This window comes from Corvus cornix, chromosome 4 (genome assembly GCF_000738735.6).
Source record: "Corvus cornix cornix isolate S_Up_H32 chromosome 4, ASM73873v5, whole genome shotgun sequence".
Classification (NCBI taxonomy): Eukaryota; Metazoa; Chordata; class Aves; order Passeriformes; family Corvidae; genus Corvus; species Corvus cornix.
Genome location: NC_046334.1, coordinates 32,091,425 through 32,109,131, shown reverse-complemented (window position 1 = coordinate 32,109,131; position 17,707 = coordinate 32,091,425). Strand labels below are relative to the sequence as shown.

Genomic DNA, 17,707 nt, shown 5'->3' with positions numbered 1-17,707 from the left:
GACTGGTTATACACATATAGATATATAATAGTAAAGAACTGTTATTCGTGTTTTCCACATCTTTGCCTAAAAGCCCCCTTGATTTCAAAATTATAATAACTCGGAGGGAAGGGGGTTGTATCTGCCATTCCAAGGGAGGCTTCTGCCTTCCTTAGCAGACACCTGTCTTTCAAACAAAGACACTGGGCTGCAGAAAATTCCCCAGAGGGCATATGCAAAAGGAGGGAAACAAACTTGATGAAAATATAATTTATCTAGCTTTTATTTCTTCTTTTTTGCACGACGATGAAAACAAGACAGGTAATGTCCTCTCTGTAAAGGCACAAGTAGCTCTTTGGATGCACTAAAAATGCTTTTTGAAATAGTAACGTAAGGGCTTTTAAAGTAGTATGCTCTATAACCAAATTACAGTAGCATCATGTGTAATATTCCTTACATTTACTGATAACTTCCCAGCTTCCAGTTCTTGGGAATGGGAACTAGATTAATTTAACTTTGATACTGCACTAAGACCCAGGGAAATGCCTGACTGAGTGACATTGTGTACATCATACATTTCACACCAACCGCACCATCCTTCTGCACTTGCAGTTGCTACCAATTAATCCTGGGCTCCAATACCTTTCCTCCATCTGAGCATGATCCAAAGAGCCACCCCATTGGATTCAACAGGAGCAGCCAATACACGATGGGAACTCTGAAAGACATAAACTCTATTGCAAGGTAGGCACTGCAACACACAGGTGCCTGTTTTGAAACCACAAACCAGGAGCTCTAATTCTCTGAGCACTTGCTGAAGGACAGTATGTGCAGCAGGATCGCATTTTATTATTTTATAACTTGTTCAAGTGCCTCCAAACAGTTAGGCTTAGGATTCATATTTATTAGGAATTTACCTAAAGGGGGATATCTGGACATGAATTTAATCTTTTAATAGGTCTGTTTGCAGACAAGAAAATATCAAAAATCAGCCCATCATTTTGTTTGCTCACATATAAACACTGAAGTGAAAAAAAGGAAGAAGATCTGTTATTTTTGCCTCCTTAGAGCTAAAAAACTTAATTTGAAACTCCAGCATCTCTGAGAACTTGATAATAATCCTAGTGGTGATATGTAAAGGGTTGGAGGAGTTTCATACAAAATGCTCTTACTTTAGCTACTAATTTCTGTGAGGCTCTTTGCATGACTTCATCAGAATGAGTTATGCCAGCTTTAGGAGAGTGGATCACTTATAAAGCACATATAAATGATGTATTCAGAGAGTGTTTTGTGTTCCAGCTGATAAGCATTAATTGTATGCAAAATGGCATACAGCAACTAATCACACCTCTTTCTCGCAAGGTAGTAATGGCCATTTGGGTAGGAAGCCCATAGTTTTGGATATTTCTAAGCTAGTCTTACAAGCATTTTAAGATCTTTAAGAAATGAGCAAGGTAAAATTTGTCCAATTGTTATAAATTAATAAAAGATGCAAATCTAGCCATCTGCATGAAGAAAATGGGAAGGTAGGAAAGGCTGTTTCTAATCCAAATCCCCATGCTGACTCCCTCTGCAGCAGCGAGGAAATTATTTTCTCTGCTCTCAGCCCCAGCTTTCCCCCTCAAGCGCTAGTGCTAATTATACCTGCCTCACTGAGGTTTTGTAACAAACAGCCTGTGTGTGAAAACTACTTTGATGCAAACAAGCTCCAAGTTTTAGTAATAAACATATGGTGAATGACATTTTGCCTGGATTTACGCACTGGAAGAGTTTATTTAGATCAGATTTGGAAACTGATAGCGAGTCGGAGAAACACTGCACCATTTCTCAATCAATAAATAAATACTTGCGTGTACCCTTTGCTCTAAATGCATGGCAACCTGGCTCTGCGCCAGGCATTAGACAGACGGTGTGCTCGGATTTTTTGCCCTTATCTTCATTTTTGTGGAGCTCATCATCCTCTCTTCCAATGCTTGGTTTAAGGGCAGAGGGGGAAGGTGGGAAGGTGGTGAGACCATCCAGGGCAGTGTTCCAGCACCCGTGAGGCAAATCTGAAATGATTTTCATATTAAGGCTCTCAATTACTCCTTCTCAAATAAGTGTTTCCATATGGACAATTGTATGACAAGTGGGACAGAGTGGTTTCTGCATCCTTCAACTGCAGCTGCTGATAATTTTTGTAGAACAGGACGGATTCCTTCACTTCAGACCCAAATTAACTTTCTAAGATACGTGCATCTTCTTCTCCTCTCCCTCCCCCCCCAGTCTTAAATTACCAATACCACAATTCCACTGGGGAACTGGGAAAATTAGGGTATAAAAATGTTTATTTTTTTTAATAGTTTTAATTACCATATATTTTTAAAACCCTGTGATTTCTCACATCGCTGTGGGATAGCTATTCTAATTTGAGTTGTGACAATGTATGTGGGTATGGAATTAAATTTAAATCTGCCATGGTTACTAACAGCTATTGTTACCACCCTGCACAGGATAACCCTGATGTTTTGCTCTGGGGCCTCCCTTTCCACGGCCATTTTCCACTCTCAAGATTTAAAAGGGATCTCAGCGCCTGAACCTCACCAGTTCTAGCCATGCTCTGGAAACCACAGTCACTTACATATCACCCTGGGACTTGTAGATCTGGCGATGGGACTGCTCTTGATGATGATGAGATGACGAGAGATCTTGATGAGAAGACAAGTTCAGAGCGCCCAACTGAGCCACACTGTGGGCCTTTTTGACATTTTTCTTCTGTGCCTACTTCTTCGGTCCTGTTATCTGAAGTTTGAGACACACAGACATGAGAGATGGGGTTTGGAGTTACTCAGGATGGGGCATGTCCTGGAGAACAGTTCTACCAGATAGAGAAGGGGAAATAAACCACCAGCGGCGTTCATCACAGAGGCCCCTCTCTGGATTTTGTAAGTCTCAGACAAGGAAGGACTTTAGGGTAGTTTACCCAGTGTGGCAAAATTTGAAAGCCCCAGTGATTGCAGAAGGGATCTGAGGGTACCAAGGGTCTGGGTGGTAGAAGTAGAAAGATCTCCCTTGAGAAAAGTCATGCTGGCAAAACAGCCTTGCTCCTTGCAGCCTAAAAACACTTGGAAGAACAACCAAACAGCTTTCCTTCAGTAAACACTATGATCACATTGCCTTGCCTCCTTTTTTGGTCTAATTTTAACATTTATGAATGCACTCAAGACTATGGGAGCAACTGGGATCATCCCAAAGCACAGACCAGGGAGTCCCACCCACAGCATGCACAAGTGTCCTGGCTTTTGCGCAGGCAGCTGAGTAGCCTGTCTATGCAAAGAAGACCAACAAGTAAAAATAAAAGCCAAACAACAACAAGAAAAGTGGCAAAACAACAGAATAAATTACGATGTAACATGAACATTTTAATAAATGACAGGGATAATGATTTTTAAATTATCACTTCATAGCTGATGTATTTCTGCATTAGAGGCAGCATTTCATAATCTATATGAATTGTGCTGCTTTACAGATGTTACCTTTTATAATTCCCATTGAAAAACTAAAATGCTGATCCAGATGACACAGCTGGTTAACATAAGTATTGTATTTTCAGATTTCCAAGAAAACTGTCAGGATGACTTGAAAAAAATATTTGGTTTATTATTTATAAGAAATGCTAGCTTTCCAATGCCAGCTAATTCACTTAAGATGCTATACCAGTGTGCTAGGTTCAGCTGAGCAAGGGATTTCCAGCTTTGCACAATTATGGCTTTGGCAGCTAATACTGCTTGCAGCTGGGGTTTTTTCCCTTTGGTTTTTGTTTGGTTTTGGTTTTTTTTTTTTCCCATGCAAGTTCACTAAATCCCTGAGTTTCTTCATATGCCCTAGAATATAAATCTGCTGGTTTCAAGGCAAATTAGTTTCATTTTAAATCATGTTAATTTGCTTTTGAGGGTAAACCAATGATTATTTAACTGCTTGGAAATTCTCAGATCTCACTTCTGGATATGTGTGTGTGTTGTCTGTCCAGCACGTTGAGACCTGTGGGACCAGAAGATCAGTGATAGGAGGATAGGCACGAGAGTGGGGAAGAGATGATGGGGTTTGCAGGGCATATGACTGCATGGAAACTTTTCAAACCAGGTCCTGTAGTGGCACAGCTGAGGTGAGGGCAACTCAAATGAGAAAAAACAGGCCTGGAAAATGAGAAGTGACTTTTTTTTGTGTCAGACACTGCAGAAGGGTAAGCCTTGAGTGCATTTTTAATACCTAGTGGAAGACGAGTAATTAGTAACAACATTAATGATCATAAGCATTGGTAGTTTCAGTCCTCCAAGATTTTATGATATCGAAAGAATAACTGTACATGTCAAAGGCTGGAGGGATTTGAACTCCTTGCTCTTCCACTGAAAAGCACAAATACTGACTTCCATTTCTCTCCTCTAACACCTTTCTTCTCTGAAAAGACAAAGGCTGATGGAGGAGCAATGATCTAATACTCCCAGTGCTCTGCCTTCTGAAGATTAAAAAAAATACCTTCATTTTCAAAAGCAGGATGAGGGGTTTTTTCTCTCTTCATATTTCATTCATTGCATGGCAGTGAGAAACTTCACTTTCGGCTTCACTTTGGGCTGTCAGGGCAGCAGCACCACCGTCTCCAGGAGGGCTCTCGTGCAGGTCCACCAGCACCGCACCAGGGGCTGCGGCGTGGAGAGGCTGGCACAGGGACAGAGCAGTGGTGGGAACACTGCTCTCACGAAACAAACAGATGAACTGAGGGCAACGGGTTCCCCTTCCCATGCAGATCGATGGGAAAGCTGTCTTAGGGCTATGAGCTGGCAGGCATCACATCTCTCTGTTTCCTGCAGGGAGATAAACCCAAGGAAAACTTAGAGACAGTTGATGGGAAGGGTCAGCTCCATGCACCAGTGTGCCAGGTGGTCCCTGGTGATTACTGAAACACAGACTGTGGTGAAAACTTCTGGGAATAGATTAATCCCTATGCAGATCAGTTTATACACCCATCAGGAGCCATCAGGTCTCAGAGGGCATCAGAGGCACTGGGACCAGCCAGGTACCAGCTCCCAGGCTGCCTCTGGAGGCAGAAATGGAAATGGGCATCACCAGCACACCCCTAAGGAGCATAGCTTTTGCAGAGCTCCTTGCCAAAGAAATGGACAGTCTCTACAAGAGCTACCAGGCATGGGGGAAGGAGTGTGTGGAAAAAGCTCCATTATCCCCAGAACCCTTGTGAGTTCTGTGCTCCCTGACAGAGGGAAGTGAGCAGATGCTGTCCCACAGAAAGTGCCTCCCCACTGTCCCACAGAAAGTGCATGTTCTCCCCTCCTCCACCAGCCACTTGTGCCAATGTGACCTCATGAAAATCAACCAGAAGTCCGCTAACCCCCCAAATCCTGAAACAAAGCAAAAGAACCCTACCCAAGGAGGAAAAAACCCTACTGGCAGCTGACCACTGCACAACTGCTCTGAATTATCCCAAGGTGATGGGCTCAAGGAGATGATGTCCAGAGAGCTCAGCTGAACTTGCAAGGCAGAGCACTGGGCAGGGGAAACACTCACCACACCCATTTTGAGAACAATTTGCCTGATTTTTTTGCTGGGCTGAGGCAGCCTGCTAAGGGACCTGCAGCCAGAAAGAAAAGTGAATAAAAACAGTCATGGATTACTTACTGCAGGGAGCCTAAACTGACTGAATTGTGGATCTGATAAGGTGCCAGAAAGCTTTATTAATTAATTGACTGGCAGTGGGAACCATGCGGGCAGCAGCAGCCCCTGCCTGCATCCGCTGACAGCTCCCTCTTGCCAGCCCCACCAGCCAAGACACCAGGAGTTTGTGGGGAGGAAGCAAAAGGAGCATCCTGGGGATGCACATGTCCACCACTGCTCCCTCCCTCATTCCTCATGCTCCTGTTACCAAGGCTTGACTCCTTGCCCAGAGGCAGCTCAGGTGCCTTCACATTTGTTTTTAATGAAGGATACAACTGTGCAATCCAACAGCACACAGATGCAAAGAGAGCCTGGAAGTTTAAACATAAGCTCTTGAGATATGCCTGCCATAAAAGCAAACCCTGCCAGTACACGCAGTGTGCAGCACATGGTGCTTCCCTGGGCATCACAGCAGCAGCTACCTGTCCCACCCTGCAACTGGCAACTGCCCCAAAAAGCTCCTTCTGCCCCTGCAGAGCTGGGGCTGATGCACCCCCTGGCCATGCAGCTGTCCCCAAACAAGACCCCTGACACTGACACATTTTATCTTGTCTCAGCAGTGCAAACGATGGAGACCAAATGTTGCCACCAGTCCAACACTGAGCCAGCCAGACTCCGGACAAATTGCTACCAATAACTTCCAATCTCCCTGGAACCCACTGTGGGCTTTGCAAAGAGTGGGACCCATATTCTCAGATGATGATGGGACTTTTAATTTACTTATTTATTTCTCTTTGCCTCCCTCCCCTCTGTCCAAACAGCCTTGGGTTGTAATTAGCGGTGTGCTGCTTTCCTGCTGCTTTCCCACCGCTTTCCCAAAAGTACAGAGAAAAACCAGAACGTGGTGGGTAGGGAAACACAAGCGGGATTAAATACCAACAGAAATCATTCCGAGGGTGTAGGACCAGGAACAATTTTATTTTTCACATTTCACTCAGTATTTAAAAAGTACAACCACCTCCAACCTCCGAAAGACACCTCCTCGCCTCCATTGTGAAATGGAAATGAGGGTGATATGTGATTTCCATCCTCCAGGCTCCCTCCCTGGTTCCCACCAAATTCTTCTCTGCCCCCTTAGATGCTACCAGCCACAGCACAGCCCCAGCCCCATGTACCCCACACTTGGCCAAGTGCCCTGGACCAACCTGGAGACCAGACCCAGCACAGAAGCCACCAGCCCTGTGCTGGGGCAGCTGTCGAGGGTGGATGTCCCCGATGGCTTTCATACCATCTGAGTAAATCCTGTTTCTGACCTCTCTTTACGGATACGTGTTTTTTACCTGCAAAACTGGTGTGCCTGGCTCCCCTTTCCTCTCTCTCGTTTTCTAGCAAGCAGCTGCCCATTGCAGGGCTGCCTCACGTCTTCTTCCCTCCCTCTCTGCCTTTGCTTCTAGGTTTGTTATGTATCAACTGCAATGGCTTCTGGAAGTTTTGCAGCATCAGATTTCTCACTCCTTGCCCTTTTTCTCCCAATGCCTCATACCTCAAGAATGAGCTATTTATCATTTTTCAGGAAATCTGTCTTAGGAAAGTTTTGGCTGCTCCAAGAAGCTGGGAAGCTCTGAGAGACAGCTCAAGCAGGAGCTGTAACCACTGATGTATTCCCTTCTCCTTTGCATGTATCGAGGCATAGGGGATCCTCACCTTGCACTTCTTCCCTACATGCTCCAGCTCCATCTCATCCCACATGCATCTCCCACAGCTGGCAGAGATGAGTGTGTGGCTCCTGCTGGGCTGCCTTGCTGGCTCCAAAACCTGAGGGGAGCCTTTTGTCAGTGGGGGCTGGACCCCCGTATCCTGCCCCACACTGTGGGAAGCCTTGCACCGAGATCTGTTGGTGCAAGGGAAGGGAGGGGAGGGAAGCGCAGAAGCTGCCCAGGCTGTCGCAGGGAGCTGGGGGCACTGTGGACTCACGTCCTACTGCTCCTACAACCCCCAGCTCAGCGTGAGAGCTGCGCAGATGGTCAGACAGCACCGAACAGCTCCCAGGTCCTGCGAGCAAACGCCGCCCCCGCGCCTGGGAGGGACGAGCATCGTGGGGACGCAAGCGTGTGACCCTCCTGCCTCTCCTCAGCGGGACACTGCCGAGCGGAGCCGGATGGACACACGCACGGCCAGCCCTCCAGCTTCACGCACATCGCTGCGTTTCACACCACAGCTCTCGCCGAAAGCTGCAGGAAAAGGCCTGGGAAACACAGTTCACCTTAGCCTGTAACACTCCCACGCCTGAGTCTTACTAGATTCGTACAGTAAATCCAGGAGGGTGTCTGGGGCTGCTGCCTGTAATTACAAGACTGATAATTGTATCAGGTGTAATCTCGCCCTCCCTCCATGCAGCCCTTTACAGCTAAGCACGGGAATAACTACGTCGCTTTAAGCAAGGAAGCCTGCCACGTCAAGGAGTAAAAGGCTGCAAATCCCCCCTAAGATAAATCTACTGCAGCCTCTTATCAGCCGCAGCGCAAGGGCCCCGAGCCGGTCTGCACGATCTGGGGAGCACCGGGGGCGCTGCGGAAGGTAAAAATCAGCAACCCACGATTAACACCAGCAGCAGAGCAGGGGCTTCGTTCACTCACCAGTGCAAACACTTTCCCCTGTGGTGAGCCCCACCAACAGGTTTCTGGCGTCGGCAGGGACGCTGCGCGCACCTCCGCTGTTGCCACCCACGAGATTTTGGGTATCACAGGCCATATTTAGTAAGCCCCGCTGTCACCATGGCAACGGGTTTCGCTTAAACGTAGGGATGCACAGGCCCGGATGCTCCGAACCTCGCATGGCAGGGGGGCCGGCACCGCCAGCTCCTCACTGGGGCCGTGCTGCTGCTTGCTGTGCAGCAGCACAAGAGGGTGGACGTAAATGGTCTTGCCTCTCTGAGTGCTTGCTTTTACTGGGTGTGCGAATGAATTGCTTGCCATGAAAAAAGGAAAAGGAGAAAGGAATTACAGTTCTTTTTTCCCAGGAGGTGCAATTCAGTTCAGGGAAGGCTTTGCAAGGACCCCCTTGAAGGATGTACCTTGCAAGTGTTTGTTGTTCTGAGCTACACTCTGTGAAATTGCAGCTCCAGGAGAAGGTTGTGGAAGGCATCAGGCAGCCACCAACGGCCCTGCACATCACTAGGGATGGCGGCAGCTTTTGAGGAGGACAAGGTCCTCACCAAAGGCCTGGAAGTCTGGGTGACCAGCAGGAATTATTAAGGTTGGAAAAGACCTCTAAGACCATCGAGTCTAACTGCTAACCCAGCACCACTGCATTCACCCCTAAACCACATCCCTAAGTGCCACATCTACACGGCTTTTGAACCCTTCCAGGGATGGTGATTTCCAAGCCATTGCATCCCTCAGTTCTCAGCAGCCACTGTGGGTGCATTCACTGTGATCCACTGATGGAGCAGCAGCTTGCCTGTGACCAGGCAAGCCCATTCTGCAACAGCCATCCCAAAGACTTTAGTATCCAAGCCTTTTACAAAACCCCAGGGTTTTATTCCAGTGATGTTCAAATGCTCACACAAGCATGACTTAATTTAATTTTCAGTGCTCAGCAGAATGCATTTTTTGTTGCACCTCAGCTGTGTTGCAGAGATAAATTATGTCTTTAGTCTTTTGACAATTTTGCTAAAGCTTCATTCCCAGCTGATCTCTTTCAAATGATGTGTATTTCAGGGGGTTTTATCCTTAATTAATCTTTGTTATTAAAAAAAATAGGAGTTTTGGAAGAATGCATTTTCTGCTATTAAATTCATATTAGAGCCTCTCAATCCTCTCTTATTTCCTTCCATTCCCTGAGCCTTGGCCTTTCACTGCCCTCACAAACAGGCAATCCCTGAGACCTCTCCAGTACATGTCATACTGCAGGAGACTGGAAATATTTCAGAGCCAGGAAATAATGACAGTTATTCCATTAGATAGAAAGATATTCCTCCACAAGCTTCACTAAAAAAAGCATTACACCATTAATAATATTACCCAAAACTCCATTCCAGCTCTAAGTAGCCCAGATATCCCTTTGTCTTGCTGCTGTGCACTGTATCACTCTCTTCTCCTGAGAACACTTTGGCAAAGTTTGCTCAACTGCACAGGATATTTTTGCCATAACACATGTGCTCTCATCATCCTGATGTGAATCCCAGGGACTGACCAGGAAGCCCCCTGAGCTCCCACAGGCTCAGGTTTTCTGCAAACACATGCAGTGTGCTCTGAGCAGGCGAGCTCCTGACCTGGCTGCTGGCTTTGGTTCCTCGGCAGCACATCCTCACCTTACAGGGTCATCTCTGGCCTCCTGCTTCAGTTGAAGGAAGTGCACTGAGGGCAGGTAAGGTTGCCAGGCCAGCAACAGTGAGAAAAGAAACAATAATGTTACCCACACATATACTTTTCAGCTCTGAAGTGCTGTTTCCTGGGCTGTGCTCTGATTCCTGAGAAATTCTGGCTTAGCGAGCTGCAGTTATCTCTCCCAGCCCCAGTCCCCTGGGACCCAGTGCTGTGGGGTTTGCTCCCACAAGCAGGGATGGGCTGCAGGTGCTCTTGGTGCTGGTGCTATTGCCACACAGGCTGAGAGGCTTTAAGCCATCACTGGGTCATCTCTGTGCTTCAGAGGAACTAGAAAATCCCTCGGTCTTTCTAGAAAAAGGCAGTGAAGAAACCCAGAGGAAAGGCCAGATTAGACATGTGGACACAGGAAGGGGGGGTAAAAGGCAGACATGGCAATGTCATTATTACAGCTGGTGAGGGGTCCAAGGCTGTGACCCAGGAAGAGGTGACCGGTCCGGGGAGATGGTCCCGAAAGGAATCGCCTTCCCGGGGTCTGGTGTCTTCCTCTCAGCTGCTGGCAGAGGGGCCCTTGGAGAGGCTGTCAGCTCTTTAGTGATTATCAGCTCGTGATTCCAGCTCAGCTCTGCAGGGCAGCCTCTAGGCCAAACCAGACCGGAGAGAGAGACGAGAGGACCCGTATGGCTGGTTCCGCACGAAGGTAGCTTTATTGTGGGTTCCCTCCGGCGAAGGGAAGGCCAGGGACGAGTTCTCTCTCTCTACAGAGGCGAACTGGTCTTTTATAGGGATACAGGGGATCAGCAAGGGGACCAATGGATTACAGAGGGTCTGGGACAGACCAATGGGTTACAGAACGATCTGCATAGGGTCTCCCAAAGGATTGTGGGTCTACCTTTCCTCTCCATGACCCAAAAGTAGTTGCCTTTCCAGGGAGTCCTGCTGGGAGATTGCTCAATCTCCTTATCTCAGCAGACATCCCTCCAGGGCAGTGGCTGGGCATATCCCACATGTCCCACTTTTATATCTTGTCTCTTGATAACTGTGATACTGAGACAATCTAAATGCTGAAAAAATATCATATTCTCTCCCCAAAACACCTGTGCTAGCTAACATATATATATGTGTGTGTATATATATATATACATATACACACACATCTATCTATGTAACTTCTTGGAGGCAGAGCCTGTGCTGACGCTACGTTCACACTCCTGATGAAGCTGTGAGGAGCTAGGAGTAATTTTGCTCCATTACATACAAAGGTGAACTTGGGTTAGCTGTGTTTAAAAACAATAATAAAAGCACAATCCACAGGAAGTGGAGAAAGTTAAATATTCCCATAGACAGTTTTACTTAAATCTTCATACTCTTGGACTGGCAAAGGAGCAAAAATGCCAAAGACCAGCCCAGTAAGAAATTTCAGACAGTGCAGAGCAACTGTGCATTCTGTAAGTACTGAATGGATATCTTTATCTTAGTGGCTATCTCAGTCTTAGTAGAATAATCGCTGTAGATCATAGAATCATAGAATGGCCTGCATTGGAAGAGAACTCAATAGTTCCAACCCCCCTGCCGTGGAGGGGGGGAGGTTGGAATTAGATTCCAGTAGATGCCATAGCACATATTCTCAGTCATTATAGAAATGAGCACCACCCCAGAGGTGCTCATTCACAAGGATGAACCCCTTGAGTTCCAGACAAGCCCCCTAATGGCTTTGGTGGTTTTAACAGAAAATATCATTTAGGAACCACCAGCAGAGCCACAGTGAGAGCCGTGGCTGGGAAGTTGGGTGAATCAGGACCACGAGTACTGACATCGTTCCCCCCATTCCCTGTTGGGAAGCTGCAGACACACATCCCCAGGGAGCCTGGGCCATGGCATGCCTGCTTTTATACCCCTTTGGGTGTAAAGCTCTTGGTCCCCACAGAAGCAATTTGCTCTGACTTGATGGGCTGGATGTCATCTCCTGGTGCAGGCTCTGCCAGGAGCTGCTTCCCTGGCAGTGAGCTCTCCCCGAGCCCCCAGCAGCAGCAGTGGGGCTTTCTGGGGATGGGAATCCCTGCACCCCTCCAAAGCCTGCGTGAGTCATCAAGCTGTTAGAGATGGAAGGTTATTTCTGGATTTTACTTTCTGGACTGAGGGAAACACTGCGGTGTCAGCACCCAGCTGTGCTTTTAGGAGGTGCGTTGTTTGGCAAGTCTTGCAAATCTATTTCCATAAGCAAGCACATGCATGAATCACTCCTTACAAGAAAAAGCTGTAGGGGTGAAAGGGCCAAGACGAACTTTGCTGGGAGATAATGAAGGCAAACCCATTATTTTTTTTCTCCACTATAACTAAAATAGCCACAGAGAGGCAGAGAAGCCAGAAGCCCCCTTTCTCCCCCTATCCAGGGCTGATCACTCTGCTTGTTTTCCCCACCAGCTCCTCAGCAAGGATCAGTACCATCACCGACTGATGCCAACCCACTTCTGCAGCAACATCAGCACTTCTCACAATGTATCTATAAGCTTGTTACCAATATTATTTTCCCATCTGCTAAGAAAAAAATTATCATCTTCTCCTGTCCAGTCACCCTTTCCCCACAAATATCAGTGTTTTCCTAACACCACCTATTCCCAAGGTAACAATTCTGTGTTAATAAAAAAAAAGCTTGAGCCCAGCAGGCAGACAGCAGCAGTGTCCCAGGGGATCTGGAAAATGGAACCAGAGGCAAAATGGTGGCTGTGATAAAGCAAAAGAATAAGGGACAGAAAAGGAAAAGGGACAAGACGGGAAGAAAGTAAGGAACAGGAAGAGAAATATGTGGAAGAATTTCCCTCCAGCAGCGATCCCTCCTAGGAATCCTGATGCCCCTCAGTAATCCCAGTCTCCCAAGGAAAGCTGAAAGTGTATGGGGAAGCAGATGAAAAAGGGAAGCATGAAACAACTTATAGTGCCACTAGCATTTCTTGCTTTGCTAAATATCTATCTGCTACGTCTGAGGAACCTTTTCGGCATCCATAACTTCCTCTCCCAACATCCACAGTTGTGACCTTCCCTCCACCTGACTCCTTTCCGCTTTAGCTTTCACGTACATGTTCCTAGCATTCATAACTTGTTTCTGTTTGCCACATAGTACGGCAGCAAACAGCCCCTCACACACGTTGTGCTCAGTAGTTCCTTCAAGATTTAAATCATTGCATATGATTACACTCAGACCACTGGCATGCTGTTACTCCTGATTTATATAAACTTCTGTACTTGCATATTCTCCAAGTATATTTTCAAAACGTACCACCCATTAGAGAGCTGTTAAAGAGCACTGCTATTTGACAAGCAAGCAAATGTGGTATTTTCTGTTGTGACTAGGAAAGAAGCTTTTGCAATTTCCTGGAATAAGTGCTTTAAACTCTTAACTTGCTTCTGTCTCGACTCCTGTAGTCCTTGTTTCCACACCCTAAATCTCATTCTTGGCTTTCCTTCCACAGTCCTTTAGCCAATACTTTAAACCTCTCCTTTATCCTCATTGCATCATTTCCCACTTATTTCACCTTGCTTTTTCTATTAAAGTGTCTGGAAAAGTTTTCTGCTGCTTTTCAACCACGATCAGCAAAGGTAACTTGGACTCATGCTGGTTTTCACTGTATTCCTAGACTTTACTGGCCATGTCCAACTTACTCGGCTAACAGGTCATTTTTCCATTCCTTGTTAGCTTTTTAATTTTCTCTGAGGTGGTTAGTTGCAAGCCCTACCTTACAAGGCCAGTTGAGATTTAAGGTCCTCATAATTCCTGCCCTCTTATCCTGCAGAGATCCCAGGCTTTAGCCAGTCATCCCAGCTGACTTCATGGCAACTCCCTTGTACCAGGTCCAAACCCCTTAGTAACAGGCTTCCTTGCACTAAGGCTGAACTGACTCAACTCTTCAGCATGTAATAAATGTATCATCCTGTCCTGCAATCTGTGCTTCTTCCTCTGCCAGGACTCTGAATCCCAGCTCGTTCCTTATCACAGGTCTGTCCTCCAAAACTTTATTTGCCATGCCATTGCCTAATCTCTTTTTCTACATGACTGCCTTCAGGTCACAGCCTGAACTCCACTGTAATTTTTAAGTGCACATCTAGTCTAAGGAGAATTTTATCAGCCTAGTTTCTGTCATGGCCTACCCAAAGCCCTGGAAGCTTGGCACAGCTTCCTTATCTCATCATCTCAGACTTGCCGTGTAGCACTGCTACCACCATCTCTTCTCCTAGCTACCTTGAAAAAGGAATGAAATAAATAATCCAGTCTCTCCTCCCTGTTCCACTACTCTTTCCTTTCCTTTCTCTGGCACTCTGGTCCATGGCTGCAGGGTTTTCTCAGTCCGTCAGCTCTGCAGCTTTATTTAAGCTCAGCCAGAGTGTCAGACCCATATTCCCTTCAGAGTGCTCTTTCTTCTTAGAAAAATGCAGTCTGAGTACAAAGCTTATTAAATATGTACTGAAAACAATAAACCAGCAGGTGACAGATGAACAAATTACCTCCCCCTCAGGTAACCTTGTTGGAAGGTTACTTATCCCTCCCCAGGGAGGCACAAGATCTCTCATTTACGTGATGTCCGGATAACATGCAGACCTGCACCACGATAATGACTTTATACACATCACATGCTTCAGGGCTTCAGCCACTCACTTGCTGAATACAAGAAGGGACTATTCCCCTCTGTACAAATTCGGTGAGATTTTTTTCATGAGTACTTCACTTTCTGAAGGATCAGCAGTAGCGCACAAAGAGTGAAAAGGGTCCTCCCTCTTGTAAGTGATACCCACCTGAATAATTTGGTTGTAGTGGTGCAGGCGGCTGCAGCTACTCTTTCTCCTGAGGAGAACTCAGACAACCAGCTGTGGCGGTCAGCAACCCAAGTTTAGCATGTAACTTTCAGTCATGGTGAGAACACATGATTCCCTTGTTTTATCTTTTGCATGTTTTCCCCTGATTGGTTAATATTTTGTGACCTTGTTTTACATATTAAGTTATGTATATTCATTTTCCTTCTTTAATATGTATTAGTTCTAGAAAGTTCTTTGTTCCTCAACGCCCCATTGGATCCTTCCCTGAGTCCCGCCTATATGTTGTTCCCATTGGTTCCCTTCCTGTCAATCCCACCTGCTTTTCTCTATCCCATTGGCTGAGATCCCTTTCCCCACCTATTCTGTACCCAGTATAAGATCCCTGGACCCTGCCACCAATTGGCCTCTTCGTCCCTGTCTTTTCATGGGAATAAACCTGTGTGGAACACATACGGAGAGTCCTCTCTCTTTTCTTCTTTGCCTTCGCCTGCGTGCCTGCTGAACAGCGACAGAAGGATGCAGCCCCTTGTGGGTGAGGAGCTCTAACCCCTTTTCATTGTGTGATGGACACTGAGTGCCGCCTTCCAGAGGGGTTTCAGCGTTGACCTCTGGGCTTCTTTGTGTCGGCATGTGAGGGGTAAAACCCCCTTCTGCCAGCTCCCAGTGGCTGAAAACCCCTCCATTTGGCAATCAAATTTATTACCAAACGTGGCAAACAAATATTATTCCAGTCTTTCACTGTACTCTCAGTCTGGCAAAGCATTCGTTTTCTCCTACCTTCTTGGACGTGTACCTTAGTACATCTCAGCTCTGCACTTGCAATGTCACTCTGCTTCTTCCACTTCCTGAGGTAGGGCTCCCACCTGTTTGATTTACAATGCCAGAAATGTCTTCACTTGTCTTAAATTACTGGCATCAGTTAGTATATGTTGTAGAAATTTATTGGCACATACGGGGAACCAGGTGAAGTCTTTTCCCTCCCTCACTCTTCATAGGTGAGACACATCTGGAGAGCTGTATCCAAGTCTGGGCTCCCCAGTACAAGACAGGAGTGAGTTCAGCAAAGAACCATGAAGGTGATTAAGGGACTGGAACACGTGGAGAGATGGAGAGAGCTGGGACTGCTCAGCCTGGAGAAGATGGGGGGAGTAAAAGGAATGAGCTAGGTTGGTCTTGGTGAGGCCTGGCAACAGGACAAAAGCCATTGGACACTAACTGAAACACAGCACATTTTTAAATGTAAGAAAAAGTATTTTCTACTCTCAGAGCTGTCAAGCACTGGCACAGCTTGCCAAGACAGGTTGCAGAGTCTACATCCTTGCAGACACTCAAAACCTGACTGTACATGGCCCCAGTCAACCTGCTCCAGCTGATCCTGTGTGAGCCGTTGGGGAGGTTGGAGCAGCCAATCTCAGCAGTGCCTGCTGGCCTCAATGACTCTCAATGCTGTGACATAACAGCAGTTATGTCCTATGCCAGTCTCCTCTGGCATAGAATACTGTGGCTTTGTCGAGACGGACATAACAGCACGATGCTTGTTGTAATCCAAAGCCGTGAAAGATTTTTTATTTTCTCTGCTGCTATTCTTATACCTCTTGACAATTGCTGTGGCTTATTGAGATTGGCTACTTAGCAAACAATGACAAGGCTGTCTAACAAACAATGACCATTCAAGCAGTAAAATAATTAGCTCTACAAGCAAAAGTACAGTTGTTACATATAATCTGCAAGTTCTTCCATGTAAATGCTAAAGCTCCCATGCAAGCAATATTCTCCTTATGTCCAGATCATCTTCCCTCACAGATAATCTTCAGGGATTTCCCTGTGGGTTTCACTGAAGCTGCAAAATTTCAACAAAAAAAATCTCACAGGAAAATTATGACTGTCTATACATTAGACTTTCTGAGGACCCCAGAGAAGCTGTCAGCCTCATCACACCTTTGCAAGTCTTTTGCATTGTCAGTGTCCCAGGAGCTCCTGGCTTTGTGGTTTTTTCAACCCGAACACTGGGAGAAACACTAACCCTAACCCTAGTTTGGGGCAGAAATTGCTCATTGGGCTGTGGCGAGTTCCAAGCAGGAAGAAGAAGATGAGGGAGCAAGGTTTTGGCTGTGCCCTGCTCACCTTGGCATGCCTTTCGCATGGTCAGTGTCCCTGGAGCTCCTGGCTTTGTGGTTTTCTCAACCCTAACCCTAGTTGGAGGCTAAGGAAGAGCATTGTGCTGAGGTGACTTTCAATCAGGAAGACAAGAAGTACAGAAGGTTGGGGCAGAGTCACGCTGCCTTTGGCATGCCTTTTGTGTGGTCAGTGTCCCTGGAGCTCTGCGATTTGCAGTTTTCTGAACCCTAACCATGGGCGTAAACCTAACCCTAAACCTAGGCAGAGCTGGAAATAGGGCATTGGGCTTGGTGAGTTCCAAGTGGAAGGAAGATGAGGGGGTAAGGTTTGGGCTGTGCTGCGCTCATCTTGGCCTGCCTTTCGCATGGTCAGTGTACCTGGAGCTCCTGGCTTTGTGGTTTCTTCAACACTAGCCCTAGGCGAAACCCCAACACTAACCCTTACCCTTAACGCTAACCGTAACCCTAACCCTAGGTGGAGCCTAAGAAAACGCACTGGGCTGAGGCAAGTGCCAATCAGGAAGACAAGAAGACTGCAAGTTTGGGGCAGTGTTGCCCTCCCCTTGGCATGCCTTTCGCATGGTCACTCTCTCTGGATATCTGGGGTTTGTGGTTTTCTGAACCCTAACCCTAGATGTAAACCTAACCCTAACCCTAGCTGGAGCTGGTAATACGGCACTGGGCTAATGCGAGTTCCACGCAGGAAGATGAGAACAGAACCATGTTGGGGCAGCGCCGTTCTCCCCTTGCCATGCCTTTTGTAGTTTCAGTGTGTCTGGACCTCTGGGCGTTGTGGTTATCTCAACCCTAAACCGAAATGGATGCCCAATT

General features: G+C 46.7%; 1 long non-coding RNA gene across 2 annotated transcripts; it reads right to left on the bottom strand.

Moving 5' to 3' along the window:
• Positions 1-238: 238 nt before the first annotated feature.
• On the bottom strand, positions 239-14,995 carry LOC104697092. 2 transcript variants are annotated; one of them, XR_002048262.3, is made up of 4 exons: positions 14,739-14,995; positions 4,495-4,820; positions 2,600-2,760; positions 239-2,030 (listed from the first exon to the last, which is right to left on the bottom strand). It is a non-coding gene; the product is annotated as an uncharacterized LOC104697092 (long non-coding RNA). The 2 variants fall into 2 exon arrangements; XR_753113.4 differs by lacking the exon at positions 14,739-14,995 and adding an exon at positions 8,262-8,941.
• Positions 14,996-17,707: the final 2,712 nt, after the last annotated feature.